Genomic DNA, 17,350 nt, shown 5'->3' on the forward strand with positions numbered 1-17,350 from the left:
TCCAGAACCTGAACCTGAGTTTATCCAGAGGTTTGCTGGTCCCCAAAGGAGAAGAAACATGTTTATAGGGTTACGGCCTTGAAGTGTGTGGTGCAGGCTCGGGTCAACACTCTGGGATGAACCCACAAACTTCTACTGAGGAAGGAATGATGAGACCCAGTCTGGCCCAGAGTGGGTAGGCCCCAGCCATCCAGCACCAGCTGCCAGCTTGGCAGCAGCTCAGCCAGAGGCCGTAGAGGGCACTCAGCCCGCAGTTCCACCCTGGGAAGGGAGCCAGAAGGAGCTTCCTGCACTCGGGTTTCCATGACAACCAGTCACCCTATTCAATAAGACGCAAAAGCCACAGGCAGTGACTGGAACATTCCTGAATCTTCAGTCCTCATTACAGGTAGGTCTTCTGCAGCGTTGGGGGCAGTGTGAGAGGGATTCAGAGGAAAGAGAATTCATGTGAAGGGATAATGTTCAAACAAGCTCACAATGCCACTCACCAGCCTCTTCCTCCTCACCCACACCCCAAGTATCATGGACCCAGGGTCCCATGTCCAAGGAAGTCCAGAAACAGGCTGGGGGCAGCCTGGTGCTAGGTCCCAAACAATACCGGTTCCCCTTTATCATTCAATAGCAATCCCCTCTTGACTCCTCCTGCCAGGTTCTCAGGCTCCTATGTGAAATAAGGGCCCTGCCCTCTGTGAGCAATTAGTCTAGTGCAAGACCTAGACAGATCCTAACAGCCAATTATAACCAGGGGGCAAGGGAGCACAGAGGCCATGAGAGCACAGAAGACGGATTCCCTCCAGGAAGTCTTCCCAGAGCAGAGGTACTTGAGCTGGGCCTGGGGTGACAAAAATCTAGCCCAGTACAGAAGGGAGGGAAGGGCATTCCAGGCAGAGGGCGCCACATGCAATAGGCTCAGAAGCATGAAGGGGTAAGGTTATTTTCGTAAAACGAAGTGAGGGAAGCAGGAAAGGCAGGCTTGAACTCAACGCTGTGAACTTTGGCTTTATCCTGGGAGCAACCGGCAGCCCTTAAAGGGTTTTAAAAGGGTATGACAGGACCCTATTGTCATCATAGTATCGAGGACGGATAGGAGCTCGTTGCAATAACACAAGGAGAGACCACAGTAAGGAGTACGATGACTGAGGTGGCAGGGATAAGAGAGAAGGGGACAGACTTGAGAGATGTTTAGAAGGGCAAATCCATAGGACTCGGTGAGAGATTGGCTGTGAGGAGTGTGAAAAGACAGGAGCGTTAGCCAGGAGCAGGTGTGGGAGTAGGGGAGGGGCGGCCACAACAGACCCTTGCCGGGTCATGCGGAGGTGACCAATTTTCCTCATACAGATGCTGGTGGTTGAGCTCCCTGGAGTGTGCTATCCAGGACATGTCCTCTCCAGGTCAACGCAGAAAAAGAATGTTTCAAAGCCTTTTTCAGCAGGCTTCAACTACCAGGCGGGCAGTTTCAGCTGCAGTTCTGCCCCCAACTCCCACGCCCTGCTCTGAACTGAACCAGCCCTGGTGTCCCAGAGCCCCCGACCAGGGGCAATCTGGGAAGCTAGTGTCTCTCCCTGCTGGGCCACTGGCTCCACATCTCCCAGGCCAGTGGAGCCAAATTTCTGTTTTATGCTTTTTGTTTCCTTCTGGTTATGTGCTTGTCACAAAGTTATGTCTGTGGCTGTTTGATTGGATAGTCTGAGGTTGTATCAATAAGAAGTAAACTGTAGAGAAATCAAGGTGATGATTACAAATCTTAAAAAGGGGCTCTGGGGCTTCCCTGGTGGCACAGTGGTTAAGAATCCGCCTGCTAAGGCAGGGGACACAGGTTCAAGCCCTGGTCTGGGAAGATCCCACATGCCACGGAGCAACTAAGCCCGTGTGCCACAACTACTGAGCCTGCACTCTAGAGCCCGTGAGCCACAGCTACTTAGCCCACGTGGCACAACTACTGAAGCCTGCCCACCTAGAGCCCGTGCTCTGCAGCAAGAGAAGCCGCCACAATGAAAAGCCCACGCACTGCAACGAAGAGTAGCCCCCACTCGCCGCAACTAAAGAAAGCCTGCACGCAGGAACAAAGACCCAATGCAGCCAAAAATTAAATTAATTAATTAATTAATTTTAAAAAAAAGGGGGCTCTGGAGTCAGACATAACTGTGTTCAAATCCTTACTCTAACTGGCTGGGTGTCTCTGGGCAGTGCCTCCCCCAGTTAACGGGATCCTCCGACAGTCCATGCCCTTCTGCTCACACTTCTTTCCTCCCTCAAGCGCCACTCCTGTCCACATTCATCTCCTGTTCTCCTTCATCCTCTCCAGTGCAAGACCACACTCCTGCCCCCACTAATTGATCCTGGTAAGGAGTCATAGCAGGCTCCTGAGGGAAGTGTTGGGGCCCAGCTGCCTTCCCATGCCCCCTCCCTTCATTTCCAGCCCCCAACCTGATCTCCCAGCAGGTGCCAGGCCTGTCCATCAGGGACCAGAGCTTACCTGCCTCATCTGCAGACTGCACTGGTGTACCTGACCTAGATCGGGGCCCCAAGGCTGATATCCACTTCTGGTCCTCTTATTCCCTCTTCCAGGATCCCTCCTCGACCCCGCACACCCCAACACTCACTGGGAGCTGGAGGAGGGAGGTGTGGCCTATGAAGGAGCCTGGAAAAGGGGGCGGGGCCAGGCCTGAGAAGCTACGAGGCAAACCCTACCCCTGGGCCCAGACAATCCAGACCCCCTCCAGGAAGGCCCGGGGGAACCAGAGAGGGGTCGCAGGCTGGCCGCCCTGCAGAGTCCGGGCACCCCGGGCCTGACCCACGCCCTGCCTGGTGGAGTCACCCCCTGGCCTGGGAGGCTCCCAGACTCAGCACCCACTTCCTGCCCGGGGCGGGGCCTGCGGCCACAAGCCAAGCGCCGTAAAATTTAAAGAGGTGAGAGAGACACTTCGCAGAAACCTCAGCAGTGCGGGGAAATGAAATAAGGCCTCCCTTCGGGGCGCCCGCCCCCGCCTACGCCGCCCCGAGCCCGGAGCCACCTCGGAGGGTCCAGGTGCGGACCCTCGCTTAATACATCTCTCTCCCTAGGGCTGGAATGGAGACACGCTCCCTCCCCACACTGCCCCCCAGCTTGGGAGAGCGAGGCCAGGCACCAGGGATCCGGACCCCAGCAACCTGTGTGGTGTTCCAGGCTAGGGCTGAGTCCGGCCGCTGTCCCTCATCCCGGCCAGGGCCAAGAGAGCATCTCCTCCCCCACAGGGAAGAGCAGATCCCAAAATGCCCACCCCCGCCAACTTGTCCCGATGTCTTTCTCGGGTGTCCGATGGTGCTCTTGGTTTCCGCCACCCCCTCCCTCTCCTCGCCATCTGAGAGTCCACCCCCACCCCCGTCCAGCCCTCATCTTTCCCTCCATAATGATGGATGGAGCCTTCAGGGAGCTAGTGTGGGCCGGCTTGGCTCAGGCGGAAATGAAGAGGATAAGATCTGCGAGCCGAGCCCCTGTGACACAGTGATATCCGCCTCGCTCGCTGAGCTCGGGGCGATGGATGGGCAGAGCACCCCCCCAACCCCCCCACCCCGTACGCTGTGGGGCCGAGGGTCTCCGGCCCGCAGCCCCGGAACCCCGCCCCCCACGAGGAAGCTCAAGCTAGCGCGCGTGTGCGCGCACACGGCCCCCCCCCCCACAACGGCGCCCTCCCAGGAACACCGCACTGCAGCCACACACGCGGCAGGCTGACTCCCCCTTCCCACACACTTAGCCCTCTACACATCTGGCCGTGCCCCACACACATATATGGAACTGTCCCTCTTCCCCTAATACACTCGCAGCAGGCACGAGTGCACACACGAAGATTGTCCTTAGAACAAATCACACCTTATACATTTGCCCATCCTACTGCTTCTTGCCTGTGCACATATACCCACACCCAGGCAAGCTGGACCTCCTTGCCCCCAACACAGTGTTCCTAGAGTCTCATGGGTCACTCAAGAAGAGGGTGTGACCACTGTGAAACTCAGCCCTGGGCGGGGGTCTTAGAGCAGGGAGCAGGACAACAGTTGCTACTTGTACTCATCATCTTGTTTGGCCACTGAGTGGGTCAGGTTTGGCATGGACAGCGGGCAGCACTTGTACTGTCTAAAGAGGCCTCACCATCAGTGTTGCCATGGTTACCATCTTCCTAGCACTATCACACAGCAACATCATTGTTACTATGGCTGCAGACCCCGCACTCCCCTCCTCTGCATTGCTACCATTTGCTTGCCATTGCCATTACCATTGATTCATTCACTCATTTGTGTATTCACTCATCCCCTCACATTCTGCTTATCAACTCCGGATACAGAGATGAGTGAATCGGTGCCCCCCTTTGGGACTGCACAGTGGAATGGGGAAGATGAGAGGTAAGCAACCAACAGTATTGTATTGGGTGGGCCAAAAAGTACCTTTGGTTTGTTAAGTAAAAATAAAAGACATTTTTCATTTTCACCAAGAACTTTATTGAACAACAAACATATTCACCCTTTTGTTCCACTACCTTCTGCCATTTTTCAGGCAACTTCATAACTCCATCTTCCCAAAACTTTTTACCTTTTTCAGCAAAGAACAATTCCAGGTGCCTTTTACAGTCTTCCAGGGAATTGAAATTTTTTCCATTAAGAGAATTTTGTAAAGACTGAAGTAAATGGAAATCCGAAGGTGCAATGTCTGGTGAATACGGTGGATGAATCAGAAGTTCCCAGCCAAGCTGTAACAGTTTTTGCCTGGTCATCAAAGAAACATGCGGTCTTGTGTTATCCTGAGGGAAGATTATGCATCTTCTATTGACTAATTCTGGACCCTTTTCATCGAGTGCTGCTTTCAGTTAGTCTAACTGGGAGCAGTACTTGTTGGAATTAATTGTTTGGTTTTCCAATCCCACCGTTTACACAACATCACCTTCTTTGGATGAAGACCGGCCTTCGGTGTGGTTGGTGGTGGTTCATTTCGCTTGCTCCACAATCTCCTCCATTCCACACTGTTGTACAGTATCCACTTTTCATCGCCCGTCACAATTTGTTTTAAAAACGGAATGTTTTCATTACATTTCAGTAGAGAATCACATGCGGAAATATGGTCAAGAGGTTTTTTTCACTTAACTTATGTGGAACCCAAACATCAAAGTGATTCACATAACCAAGCTGGTGCAAATGATTTTCAATGCTTGATTTGGATATTTTGAGTATGTAGGCTACCTCCCGCGTGGTATAACGTTCATTGTTCTCAATTATTGTTTCAGTTTGATTGCTACCAACTTCAACTGGTCTACCCGACCGTGGAGCATCGTCCAACGAGAAAACTCCAGCACAAAACTTCGCAAACCACTTGTAACACGTTCAATCAGTCACAGCACCTTCTCCATACACTGCACAAATCTTTCTGTGCATTTGAGTTTTTACCTTTCTTGAAATAATAAAGTATATGCTGAAAATGTTGCTTTTTTTCTTCCATCTTCAATATTAAAATGGGTACACAAAAATTCACCAATTTTGATGTCTTTTTTTTTTAAATGCATGCTGATACGACAGCTGTCACATACAATCTAAAAAAATTGTTTTGAACGAAGTTAAAGACAACTAAGTGCTACTAGAGCCATCTTACAGAAAAAAAGCAAATGAACCTTTTGGCCTACCCAATACATTTTGCAAACCCTTGAAGACCCATGAGGACTTGCCACATAGATGGTTTGGTAGAAAGGATACTCAGGGGACACCATGCAAAGAGGGCAACAATAAGAAGGGTGTGAAGCCATTGACAGCATCATCACCTGACCACCAGTTCGTGCTTGGTGTGCTGGGAGATGAGTGTACTCTGGGGTGTCAAGAGCAGGCAGTAAGGAGAGAAGGCCAGTTGCTGCCACACTATGAAGAATCTTCAGTGACCCAAGATTCCCCGGGGCACAGATCTGGGAGTCTGACAGACCTGGGTTTGAGTCCTGACTTTGCCAGCCCCTAGCTTAGGGACTTTGGACGAATCATTTCTGCACAGTGTCCGGCAATTAGCAAGTCAATGTTTTTACTGCTGTCATTTTAAACCATGCAAAGGGGCTTTGGAAAATCACCAACATTAAAACTTTTGGTCTCTAAGGGAAGCTCAAGTCCCTCTCCTCACTAACCTACCTCTTAAAGCCAAACCCCAGAGGAACCAAGGCGGGTGGTTCAGGCCAAGGGTATTACTTACTGAAGGATGAAGCCTGGGAGTGGGGCTTCCCTAGAAACCAGTCCACCTGTGTGCGTCCTCTCCTTTGTCCACAGGCTGACTCTCGGAGGGAAGAGAGTCACTATTATGCACTATTTTATCTAGTGCATAAAGGCCCGCTCGCCTAGGCCAGGGGCTTCAACTTGGTGGTTTGAACCCAAGGCCTTAAGTGATTTTCTTTAACTAGGGTTTCCCATCAGAACCAACAGGAAGGCTTTTTTGAAATGTGAATGCCTGAAAATTCTGACTCAGCAGGTCTGGGTTTGAGTCCTGAAAGAAGCTCCTAGGGGATTCTAATGTGTATCCTGGTTAATTTCCCATATATCCTGGCTGCTTATGCCCCTGGGACCAGCACTCAGTCGGTATCTTTGGTTCTGTGCAGATGCCCTTCCTTCTCAAGGACACTATCTCCATCCCCAGCCTCCTTCCAATACATGGCTAGAGCAAGAGCAGCCATGTTCTTCCATGACTCAGTTGATTGGTCCAAAAATGGGCAGCTGACCCAGGATAGGTCAATTAGACTCCTTCCCTGGGACTTTTAAAAGTTATTTTATTAAATTTTAAAATATAAAATATTTCATATATATGAAAGAATAGAGTAATATAATAAAAACCTTCTGCTCATCACCCATATTTAGCAATCATTTTGCCATAGTATTATGTCTATCTGATTCTGCCTCCTCCTGATCCATTTTCATTACTTTCTTCACTGCTACTTACCCATAGGTAACTACTATTCTAAATTGGTGTGTATCTGCTATTCACATTTTTATACTTTTACTATAGAGGTGTCCATTAAAATATAGTATTATTTTATATGTTTTTTATATTTAAATAAGTTTCACATACCATTATGTACATATTTACATAAATGGAATCATTTTCAACTTTTCATTCAACATTGTTTTATAAGATTTGTTTATGTTGATACATGTAGCCCTGGTCCATTCATTTTACCTGAGGAAGAGTAACCCATTGTATGAAAACACCATAATTTTTAAATTTCCTCCACTATTGGTAGATGTACAGATTACTTTCTTATTTCTTATGCAATTGCAAATGATCCTGCAATGAGCATCCTTGTGCATGTCTCTTTGTGTGTAAGAGCAAAATATCTCTGATTAATATAGCAGGGAGTGGGACTGCTGGGTCCTGGGGTGTGTACATTGTCAAGCTGTGTTTCCAAATTTCTCTCCAAAGTTGTTGCACTAATTTACTAATTTGCCCTCCCACCAGTAGTTTGCAAGAGTCATTTCCCCACATCTTTATTAATACATACTTGGTACTGCCAGACTTTTAAATGTTTGCCCAGTTGATGGATATGATATGGTGTCTTATTGTTGATCATTTTTGTGTCTTTCCCCAATTATTAGTGAAGTTGAGCATCTTTTCTTTTTATGGGAAATTCCATTTTCTCCTTTGTATATTAGCTGTTGATATATTTTGTCCACTTTTCTGCTGGTTGTTTCTATCTTATTGAATTGAAGAAGTTATATAATCTGAGTATTAGTCCTTTACAGTTTTTTTATTTTGAAAATATGTTCATTCACTTTGTGGTTTTTAAATATCTTAAACTTAGGATGCCTTTGTATATGGTGGTTTTGGCACAGGAATAGGCAAAACAATGGAGCAGAAAGGACAAATTTATCACTCTTTTCCTTCATGGTTGGTTCTTGTCCCCCCCCCCCATTTGCTCTCTCCCCTACGTTTAAGAAATCTTTTCCTAAACAACACCACAAGATATTCTCTAAGACTTTCTTCCAGTTATTTTTAGCCTGCCTTTTTATTTTTATTTTTTGGCTGCGTTGGGTCTTTGTTGCTGCACGCAGGCTTTCTCTTGTTGCAGCAAGTGGAGGCTACTCTTCGTTGCGGTGGGCGGGCTTCTCATTGCGGTGGCTTCTCTTGTTGCGGAGCACAGGCTCTAGGCACACAGGCTTCAGTAGTTGTGGCACGCAGGCTCAGTAGTTGTGGCTCATGGGCTCTAGAGCGCAGCCTCAGTAGTTGTGGCACATGGGCTTAGTTGCTCCGCGGCATGTGGGATCTTCCCGGACCACGGATCGAACCCATGTCCCCTACATTGGCAGGTGGATTTTTAACCACTGCACCACCAGGGAAGTCCCTACTTTTTTACATTTAGCCTTCAAGTCACCTAGATTTTAATATATGGCCTTCCATATATTTATTATTATTTATATATTATTTTCTATTGTCTTCTATATAGATGGCCAGTTGTTCAAGCACCCTGTGTTACATGGTTTCCCATTTCCCCACTGATTTGTGAAGTGAGCACTGTCATATACAAACTTCCTATACATGAGTAAGTCAGTTTCTGGGTTCTGCTTTCTGTTCTGTTGATCTATTCATTTATCCCTGTGCCACTACAGTTTTGATGATTATATTTATATATAAGAAATCTTTTTTTTAACATCTTTATTGGAGTATAATTGCTTTACAATGGTGTGTTAGTTTCTGCTTTATAACAAAGTGAATCAGTTATACATATACATATGTTCCCATATCTCTTCCCTCTTGCATCTCCCTCCCTCCCACCCTCCCTATCCAACCCCTCTAGGTGGTCACAAAGCACTGAGCTGATCTCCCTGTGCTATGCAGCTGCTTCCCACTAGCTATCTATTTTATGTTTGGTAGTGTATATATGTCCATGCCACTCTCTCACGTTGTCACAGCTTACCCTTCCCCCTCCCCATATCCTCAAGTCCACTCTCTAGTAGGTCTGTGCCTTTATTCCCATCTTACCTCCAGGTTCTTCGTGACCGTTTTTTTTTTTTTCTTAGATTCCATATATATGTGTTAGCATACGGTATTTGTCTTTCTCTTTCTGACTTACTTCACTCTATATGACAGACTCTAGGTCCATCCACCTCACTACAAATAACTCAATTTCATTTCTTTTTATGGCTGAGTAATATTCCATTGTATATATGTGCCACATCTTCTTTATCCATTCATCCGATGATGGACACTGAGGTTGCTTCCATCTCCTGGCTATTGTAAATAGAGCTGCAATGAACATTTTGGTACATGACTCTTTTTGAATTATGGTTTTCTTAGGGTATATATGCCCAATAGTGGGATTATAAGAAATCTGGATACATGGCAGATGTGACAAAGACTGGTTCACTCTTTGCTACACCTCTTTTTTCTTGTTCTTAGGATGACCGCTGGGCTCCATCTCACAGCACCCCCTTGCAAGCCCCCCTTGCAAGTAGGTGGGTGAATTCTGACCAATGATGTGAATGGAAACAATGTACACTATTTCTAGGCATTGCTTATAAAACCTCCCATGCATGATCCTTCTCTTTCCCCTTCTGCCAGTTTGATGCAAATATGCATGATGACCTTGAAAAATGGGAGCCTAAAATGGAAGAAGCCTGGGTCTATGAATTGCTGCTTGAAGGAGAGCTGCCCACTGATCAGGAACATCAGATCTGGATTTTAAACAAGCTAGAAATAAAGTTTTATCACATTTGAGCCTTAAACATGTTGAGGTTTGTTTCAGCAGCTAGTGCCATCCTAATACTGTATGGCTAAGTACCTCCCTGTACCTCAAAACTGTCTTAGCTATTTTGGGCCCTTATCCAAAAAGATCAGTTTACCAAGTTCCTTTTAAAAACCTTGCTGTGTCTTTGGTTGGAATTCCATTTCATTTCTTTCTTTCTTTTTTATTAAAGTATAGTTGATTTACAATGTTGTGTGGATTTCCAATTAATTTCTACATTAATTTGTGGAGGCTTACCATCTTTACAAAATTGAGTTTTTCCATTCATAAACATAATCCATATATTTAGATATTATTTAGATTTTATTAGATCAATAAAGATATATAATTTATTTTATACATAGGTCTCATGTATCTTCTTTTACTTTTAGTCATAGTTATGTTGATTTTGTTGCCATTGTGAATGAAATCTTTTTCCTTTTCACATTCTATGTCCAAATTGGGTGCTGCTATATAGGAACCCGAGTGGTTTTTGAATATTTATCTTGTATCTGGCAACCTTGTTAAATTCTCTTATTAGTTCTGATAATGTGCATACTTTGGATATACAACATATAAAAGTTGCCTCCACTTGCCATTTTCTATTCCCTCTGCCTGGAACTCCTTTATCCCACCTGGTTTACTCCTTCACAGCCTCAGGTCTTTGCTCAAATATCTAATCAGTCAGGCCTTCCCTGACCACTGTGTGCACACATGCACACACACAGTGCTCTTTCTTTCTCCCCCCTTTTTGCTTTTTAGAATTGACATACTATAAATTGGTTTGTTTTTGTCTGCCTCCTCCACTGGGATGTAAACTCTGTAAGAATAGAAACTGTTTTGCTTACTTCTGTATCCCCCAGTACTTAGCTCAATAGATTTTTCTTACAAAAGTGTCAAAGTTCTTCCTTTTTTCCCTATGCCTCGTATTTCTTTTGTTTTTTAAGAGATTTTATTTTTTTGGAGCAGTTTTAGGTTTACAACAAAATTGGGAAGAAAGTACAGAGATTTCCCATATACTCCTTGCCCCTACACATGGATAGCCCCCCCATTATCAACATCAGTCACCAGAATGACACGTGTTTTTTTAACAAGGATAAGCCTACACTGACATGTCAAAATCACCCAAAGTCTATAGTTCACCTTAGGGTTCACTCTTGTTGTACATTCTATGGATTTGGACAAATGTATAATGACCTATGTCCATAAATATAATATCATGCAGAGTATTTTCAATGCCTTAAGAAAAAAATCTCTCCCTCTCTTTACCCCTGACAACCACTGATCTTTTTATTGTCTCCACAGTTTTGCTTTTTCCCAGAATGTCATATAGTTAGGATCAGACAGTACATAGTCTTTTAAAACTGGATTCTTTTACCTAGCAATATGCATTGTGTCTTTTTATAGTTTGATAGCTCATTTCTTTTTAATACTTAATAATATTGTATTCCATAAATACCACAATTTATTTATCTATTCACCTACTGAAAGACATCATGGTTGCTTCCACGTCTTGGAAATTATGAATAAAGCTGCTATAAACATCTGTGTGCAGGTTTTTGTGTGGACATAAGTTTTCAACTCCTTTGACTAAATACCAAGGAATGTGACTACGGGGTCGTATGGCAAGACCACATTTAGTTTTGTAAGAAACCACCAAACTGTCGTCCAAAGTAGCTGTACCATTTTGCATGCCCACCAGCAATGAATAAATGTTCCTGTTGTTCCACATCCTCATCAGCATTTGATGTTATCACTGTTCTGGATTTGGGCCACTCTAACAGGTGTCTAGTAGTATCTCATTTTTTAAATTTGTATTTTCCCAGTGACATATGATGCGGAACATCTTTTCATATACTGACTGGCCATGTGTATATCTTCTTTGGGGAGGTCTGTATTAAGGTCTTTTGCCCATTTTTATTTTATTTTATTTTTTTGCAGTATGCGGGCCTCTTACTGTTGTGGCCTCTCCCGTTGCGGAGCACAGGCTCCGGACGCACAGGCTCAGTGGCCGTGGCTCACAGGCCCAGCCACTCCGCGGCATGTGGGATCTTCCCGGACCGGGGCACGAACCAGCGTCCCCTGCATCGGCAGGCGGACTCTCAACCACTGCGCCACCAGGGAAGCCCTTTTTGTTTTTGTTTTTTTCTGCCCATTTTTAAAATCAAGTTGTTTTCTTATTTTTGAGTTTTAAGAGATCTTTGTATATTTTTGGATAATAGTCCTTTATCAGCTGTATCTTTTGCAAATATTTTCTCCCAGTCTGTGGCTTGTTTTCTAATTCTCTTGATATTTTCTTTGCAGAGCAAAAGGTTTCAGTTTAATGAAGTCCAGCTTATCAATTATTTCCATCATGTCTTTGGTGTTGCACATATTTCTTTTCAGTATAAAATCAAAGGGATAGCTTCTAATATTTCACCACTTATAATCTTTGTAGATTTCTGGTAAGTTCACTATATCAGGTTTAAAAGTTTTTTTATATTCATAGTTTTCTAAGAGTTTAAATATTTTATTTTTATTTCTCATCTATTGAGATTTAAAATGATCTTATTTTTTAATCTATTAATGTGGTGAATTGCACCAATAGATTTACTAATATTAAGCCATCCTTGTTTTCCTGAGATAAATTCAACTTAGTCTTGGTGTATTTTTAGTATGAAATTTAAGATACATTTTGCCATTTTAAAAGGAATTTTGTATCCGTGTTCCAAAATGAGATTGGTCTATCATTTTTCTTCCTCACACTGTTTTTTCCAATTCTGGTGTCATGGTTATCTCAGTCACAAGAAAAGAGATGGAGGTGAGGATTTGTTTCTCTTTCTATTCATGCAAGAGCTTAAATAAGACAGCAGTTACCTATTCATTGAAATTTTGGTAAAATTCACCTGAAAAATATCCAAATTCTGATGTTTTCATTGTAGGTCAGATTCTTAAATGGTTATAGGTCTATTTGAGTTTTCTACTTTTTTCTGAAGCTGATCATTTTTTAGATTTCTAAACAATGTATCTATGTCATACAAGTTTCTAAATGCACTAGCATAGAGGCATTGAAAATATTCCCTTGTGACCCTTTTCTTCTCTACAGTGTCTGTACTTATCTCCCTTTAAAATAATTCTTTTTTCCCTTCATCAACCTTGCCAGAAGTTGTCTATTTTATTAGTCTTTTCAAAGAATTAACTTTTGATTTTGTTGTTAATTTCTGTTGCTTCTTTTATCTTCCAGTTCACTTTTCTATTCTTAAATTGAAAATGTGGTTCAATTGTTTTTAGTCATTTTGGTTTTTCTAATAAAGTTATTTTAAGGCTATAATTTTTAAAGTTCCACTTTGGCAGCAACCCACAACTTTTGACATGTAGAGTTTTAATTATTCAGTTTTAAATATTTGTAATTCATGTTATAATCTCTTCTTTAATCCATTAGTTATTTAGGGATGCTTTCCCACTCTGGCTAGCCTTTTATTATTAAATTCTAATTTCATGAGGTCTTTTAGATAGTGCTTCTTTGTTATTTTTTGTCTTCTTCTTTTTTTTTTTTTTTTTTTGCGGTACGTGGGCCTCTCCCCACTGTGGCCTCTCCCGTTGCGGAGCAGAGGCTCTGGACGCGCAGGCTCAGTGGCCATGGCTCACGTGCCCAGCCGCTCCGCGGCACGTGGGATCCTCCCGGACCGGGGCACGAACCCGCGTCCCCTGCATCGGCAGGCGGACCCTCAACCACTGCGCCACCAGGGAAGCCCTTGAGTCTTCTTTTATGTGATAGAATGGTTGATATTTATAAACATTCCACATATGCATGAAGAGAATGTATATTCTCCATTTGCTACACTGAGAATTCTACATGTTTATTGTCTGTTAATTCTTTATATTGTTTGTTAATTCTGTTATCTAGTCTTCTATATCTTCTTTATCCTTACTAGTTTTCTTTCTTTTTATTCCATCTGAAATGTGTTAAATCTCCTAGTATTACTGGGGATTTGTCTATTTTTGCTTAATGCCTTCTAGGCTACATAAAGTTCAGTGTTATATTTTCCTGGGAAATTGTTCTTTTCATCATTAATTATCACCCACTTTTCTTAATATTGCTCTTTAAAGTTTATTTTGTTTAGTACTAACATTGGTATACCAGCTTTCTTTTGGTTAGTATCTACTTATTACTGTATATGTCTTTCTATACATTTACTACAACCCGTTTCATTCCTTTAGGTGTAACTCTTATAAATAAGATATATAGCTGAATTTTTAAACCAATCTGAAAAATTCCATCTTTCAATGGGTGAATTTATTTACATTTATTGTGATTATTATTTTGAGATTATTTATAACATCTATTTTGTGTCTGTGTGTCTCTTCACTGTTTTCCTTTGTCCCTTCCTTCTTTCCTACTTTCCACTAAATTAATAATTTTCCTTTTCCCTTTTATTGGTTATAAGTTACATATTCTGTTTACCTTATCTGAATAATTACCCTTACATCTTAACATAAATAATTGATGTGACAAAGTCAGGAATTAATAATCAAGATCTCTATCATTTTCCATAATTATATAAGGACTAAGATATTTAATTAATATATCAGCCCATAATCTATTTATTTTTATTGCCTAGCATTTAGTGTCACCTTACTTTTAACTCTCCCATTACGTAGTTAGTTGTGTTTTACAGCTAAGAATTAACAATATTTTATCAAATCTAAGATGTCATCAATTGTAAGAAACACTATTACTTTATGTACCTCTAAGAAAAAAGAGGGGTGACATCAGCAAAAATGACAATGTAAGGACCTCTGAAAATTCCCTTCTCCATAAAAGTAGTGAAAACACCAGCAAAAATTGTCAAGAACAACTTTTTCAGAACTCTGGAAATTAACCAAAGGCTTGTAGCAATCTGGGGAGCATTTATTATTTTTTTTAAAAAACCAATAGCTGAGTATCAGTAATAACAGCAACCTTTATGGCATTTTAACTTTCACTATTCTCATCTCTCCCTCCCTGGCTCTGCAGTTGCCCTTTCACTGCAATTACAGTAAAAACCAGCAGGCTGGCAGCTATTGGAAGGGGCAGAATGGGTTGGTGCCCCTTCAAAGTCCCATTCCCAGAGAAAACTCAAATTACTAAAATCGGAAATTAAAGAGGAGAGAGTACCACTGACCTTATAGAAATAAAAAGGATTATAAGGGAATACTATGAACAAATTAATCTACATGAAATGGACAAACTCCTAAAAAGACACAAACTACTGAAATTGGCTCTTTTTAAAAAAGCTGAATATCTGAATAGACCTTGTAACAAGTAAAGAAGCTAAATTAGTAATCAAAAACTTTCTGCAAAGAAAAACCTAGAACCAGATGGCCTCACTGGTGAATTCTACCAAGTGTTTAAAGAATAATTAACACAAATCCTTCACAAATTCATCCAAAACATAAAAGAGGAGGAAACACTTCCCACTCATTCTATAAAGCCTGTATTATCTTGATACCAAAACCAACACAAAAATCTATAGGCCAATATCCCTTATGAATATGCATGTAAAAATACCAGCAAATATCAACTTAAAAAGGATTATACACCATGACCAAGTGGGATTTATTGTGGGAGTGCAAGGTTGGTTCAACATAAGAAAACCAAACAATGTAATACACCATATTAATAGAATAAAGGACAAAAGCCACATGACCATCTTTTTTTTTTTTTTTTTGCGGTACACCGGCCTCTCACTGCTGCGCCCTCTCCCGTTGCGGAGCACAGGCTCCAGACGCGCAGGCTCAGCGGCCATGGCTCACGGGCCCAGCTGCTCCGCGGCATGTGGGAATCTTCCCGGACCGGGGCGCGAACCCGTGTCCCCTGAATCGGCAGGCAGACTCTCAATCACTGTGCCACCAGGGAAGCCCACACATGACCATCTTAATGGTTATTGGACCATTGGGATAACAGTGAGAGGAACCAATCCCATGTCCACGCTTTTATTCCAGGACCTTGAATCCTGTTCATGGAATAAATGATACCACATATTGGTCACAATGATTCAGAGCATATACCACAACCTGGAAGACTCTGCCTTGGGCCCACAGGTATTACCACTCATCTGGTGTCGTAATTGAGTCTTCAAAAGGCCATTTCATTGTTTTATCAAGCCTATTGCCACCTTACTTTATTTACCTTACCAGTGCTTCTCTGGTCAGAAGCAATGCTGTGTGGTATACCATGATGGCAGATAAGGCAGTAATGGTGGTTGTGAAAGAAGCATTGTGAGCAGGGAAGGCCAATCCACAACCAGTGTCTACTCTAGTGAGGACAAAGTGCTGCCCCTTCCATGTTGGAAGTGGTCTACCGTAACCACCCTATCACCACATGGCTGGCTGCTCCCCTGAGGAATGCTGTCATATAAGGGCTCAGTGTTGGTCTCTGCTGTTGGCAGACTGGGCACTTAGTGGCAGCTGTAGCCAAATCAGTTTTGTTCAGTGGAAGTCTATGTTACTGAGCCCATGCATAACCTCCATTCCTGCTCCATTGCTACTCTGTTCACGAGTCCATTGAGCAAGGACAAAAGTGGCTGGGGAAAGAGGCTAACTGGAATCCAGAGAATGGGTCATCTTGTCCATCTGAGTATAAAGGTCCTTCTCTACTAAGGTTGCTCTTTAATGAGCATTTACATGGGACACAGATATCTTCACACAGTGTGACAGTCTGGAGAAGTTTATTCACATAGCTCTTTCCAAGATCTCTTTGTCACCAATTTTCCAATTCTGTTATTTCCAAGTCCCTGACCATCTAGCCAAACCGTTTGCCACTTCCTGCAATTAACTTTTATTAATCACTGTAAACCTGTGCCTCTTGCCATTTCTCCTTCCAGGCAAGATGAACAATGAAGTGTACTGTTCAACTGCCCACTGGAAGGTTTCTGTCTCACCACTGCTCTTCAGAACCACCCCACAGTAGGGCCTTAGTGCCACACTGGTCCACTTTTAGGTGGTTCCTGCATGTCACGCGTAATCATTTTCAAATCCTCAATATTTTCTTCCTCTGTTAACTGGTCATTGGGAAACTTCTCATAAGAATGTAGGTATAGACTAAAAGGGAGAAAGCAAAACAGCAGAAGAGCTACATACTCATCCAACTTGCTTGTGCCTTCTAGACCCATCAAGCCCAATCTAGCATAAACTACTTCCACTGGATGATGAAGTGATGTGATACGATGATGTGGATAACCACAGCATTGTTTTGGAGACCACTGAGTCCACATGGAAACTGACTCAAGCCAAAACTCCATTAATCACCCAATTACCATAATCCCCTTTACAGCTGGTAGGCCACAATGTCATTTTGGGTTCCTTCGCATACAGTGATCCCCAAAAGTCTGGCTATTTCCCATTCCCCCATGCACAGTCACCCTGGTAAATGGCTGCTGGTCCCTTTAGGGAATGCTAGGAGGTAGAGTTCCAGTACGTTAAAGAAGAGTTATGGCGGGGTGAGGGATAAATTGGGAGTTCGGGAGATTATATCTGTATAATCACTGAATCACTTTGCTGTACACCAGAAACTAACACAACATTGTAAATCAACTATACTTCAATAAAAATAATAATAAAAATAAAAAAGAGCTACAGTATACATTTTTGTCAGTGTAGCATTCCTTCCTTAAGTGTCT

At 43.0% G+C, this 17,350-nt stretch overlaps 1 long non-coding RNA gene across 1 annotated transcript; it reads left to right on the forward strand.

Annotated features, from left to right (window-relative positions):
• Positions 1 to 235: 235 nt before the first annotated feature.
• LOC117201105 (uncharacterized) lies at positions 236 to 5,435 on the forward strand. The gene is made up of 3 exons (XR_004483062.2): positions 236 to 3,028; positions 4,320 to 4,377; positions 5,253 to 5,435. It is a non-coding gene; the product is annotated as an uncharacterized LOC117201105 (long non-coding RNA).
• Positions 5,436 to 17,350: the final 11,915 nt, after the last annotated feature.

The sequence above is a fragment of the Orcinus orca genome, chromosome 6, assembly GCF_937001465.1.
Source record: "Orcinus orca chromosome 6, mOrcOrc1.1, whole genome shotgun sequence".
In the NCBI taxonomy this organism is placed as follows: Eukaryota; Metazoa; Chordata; class Mammalia; order Artiodactyla; family Delphinidae; genus Orcinus; species Orcinus orca.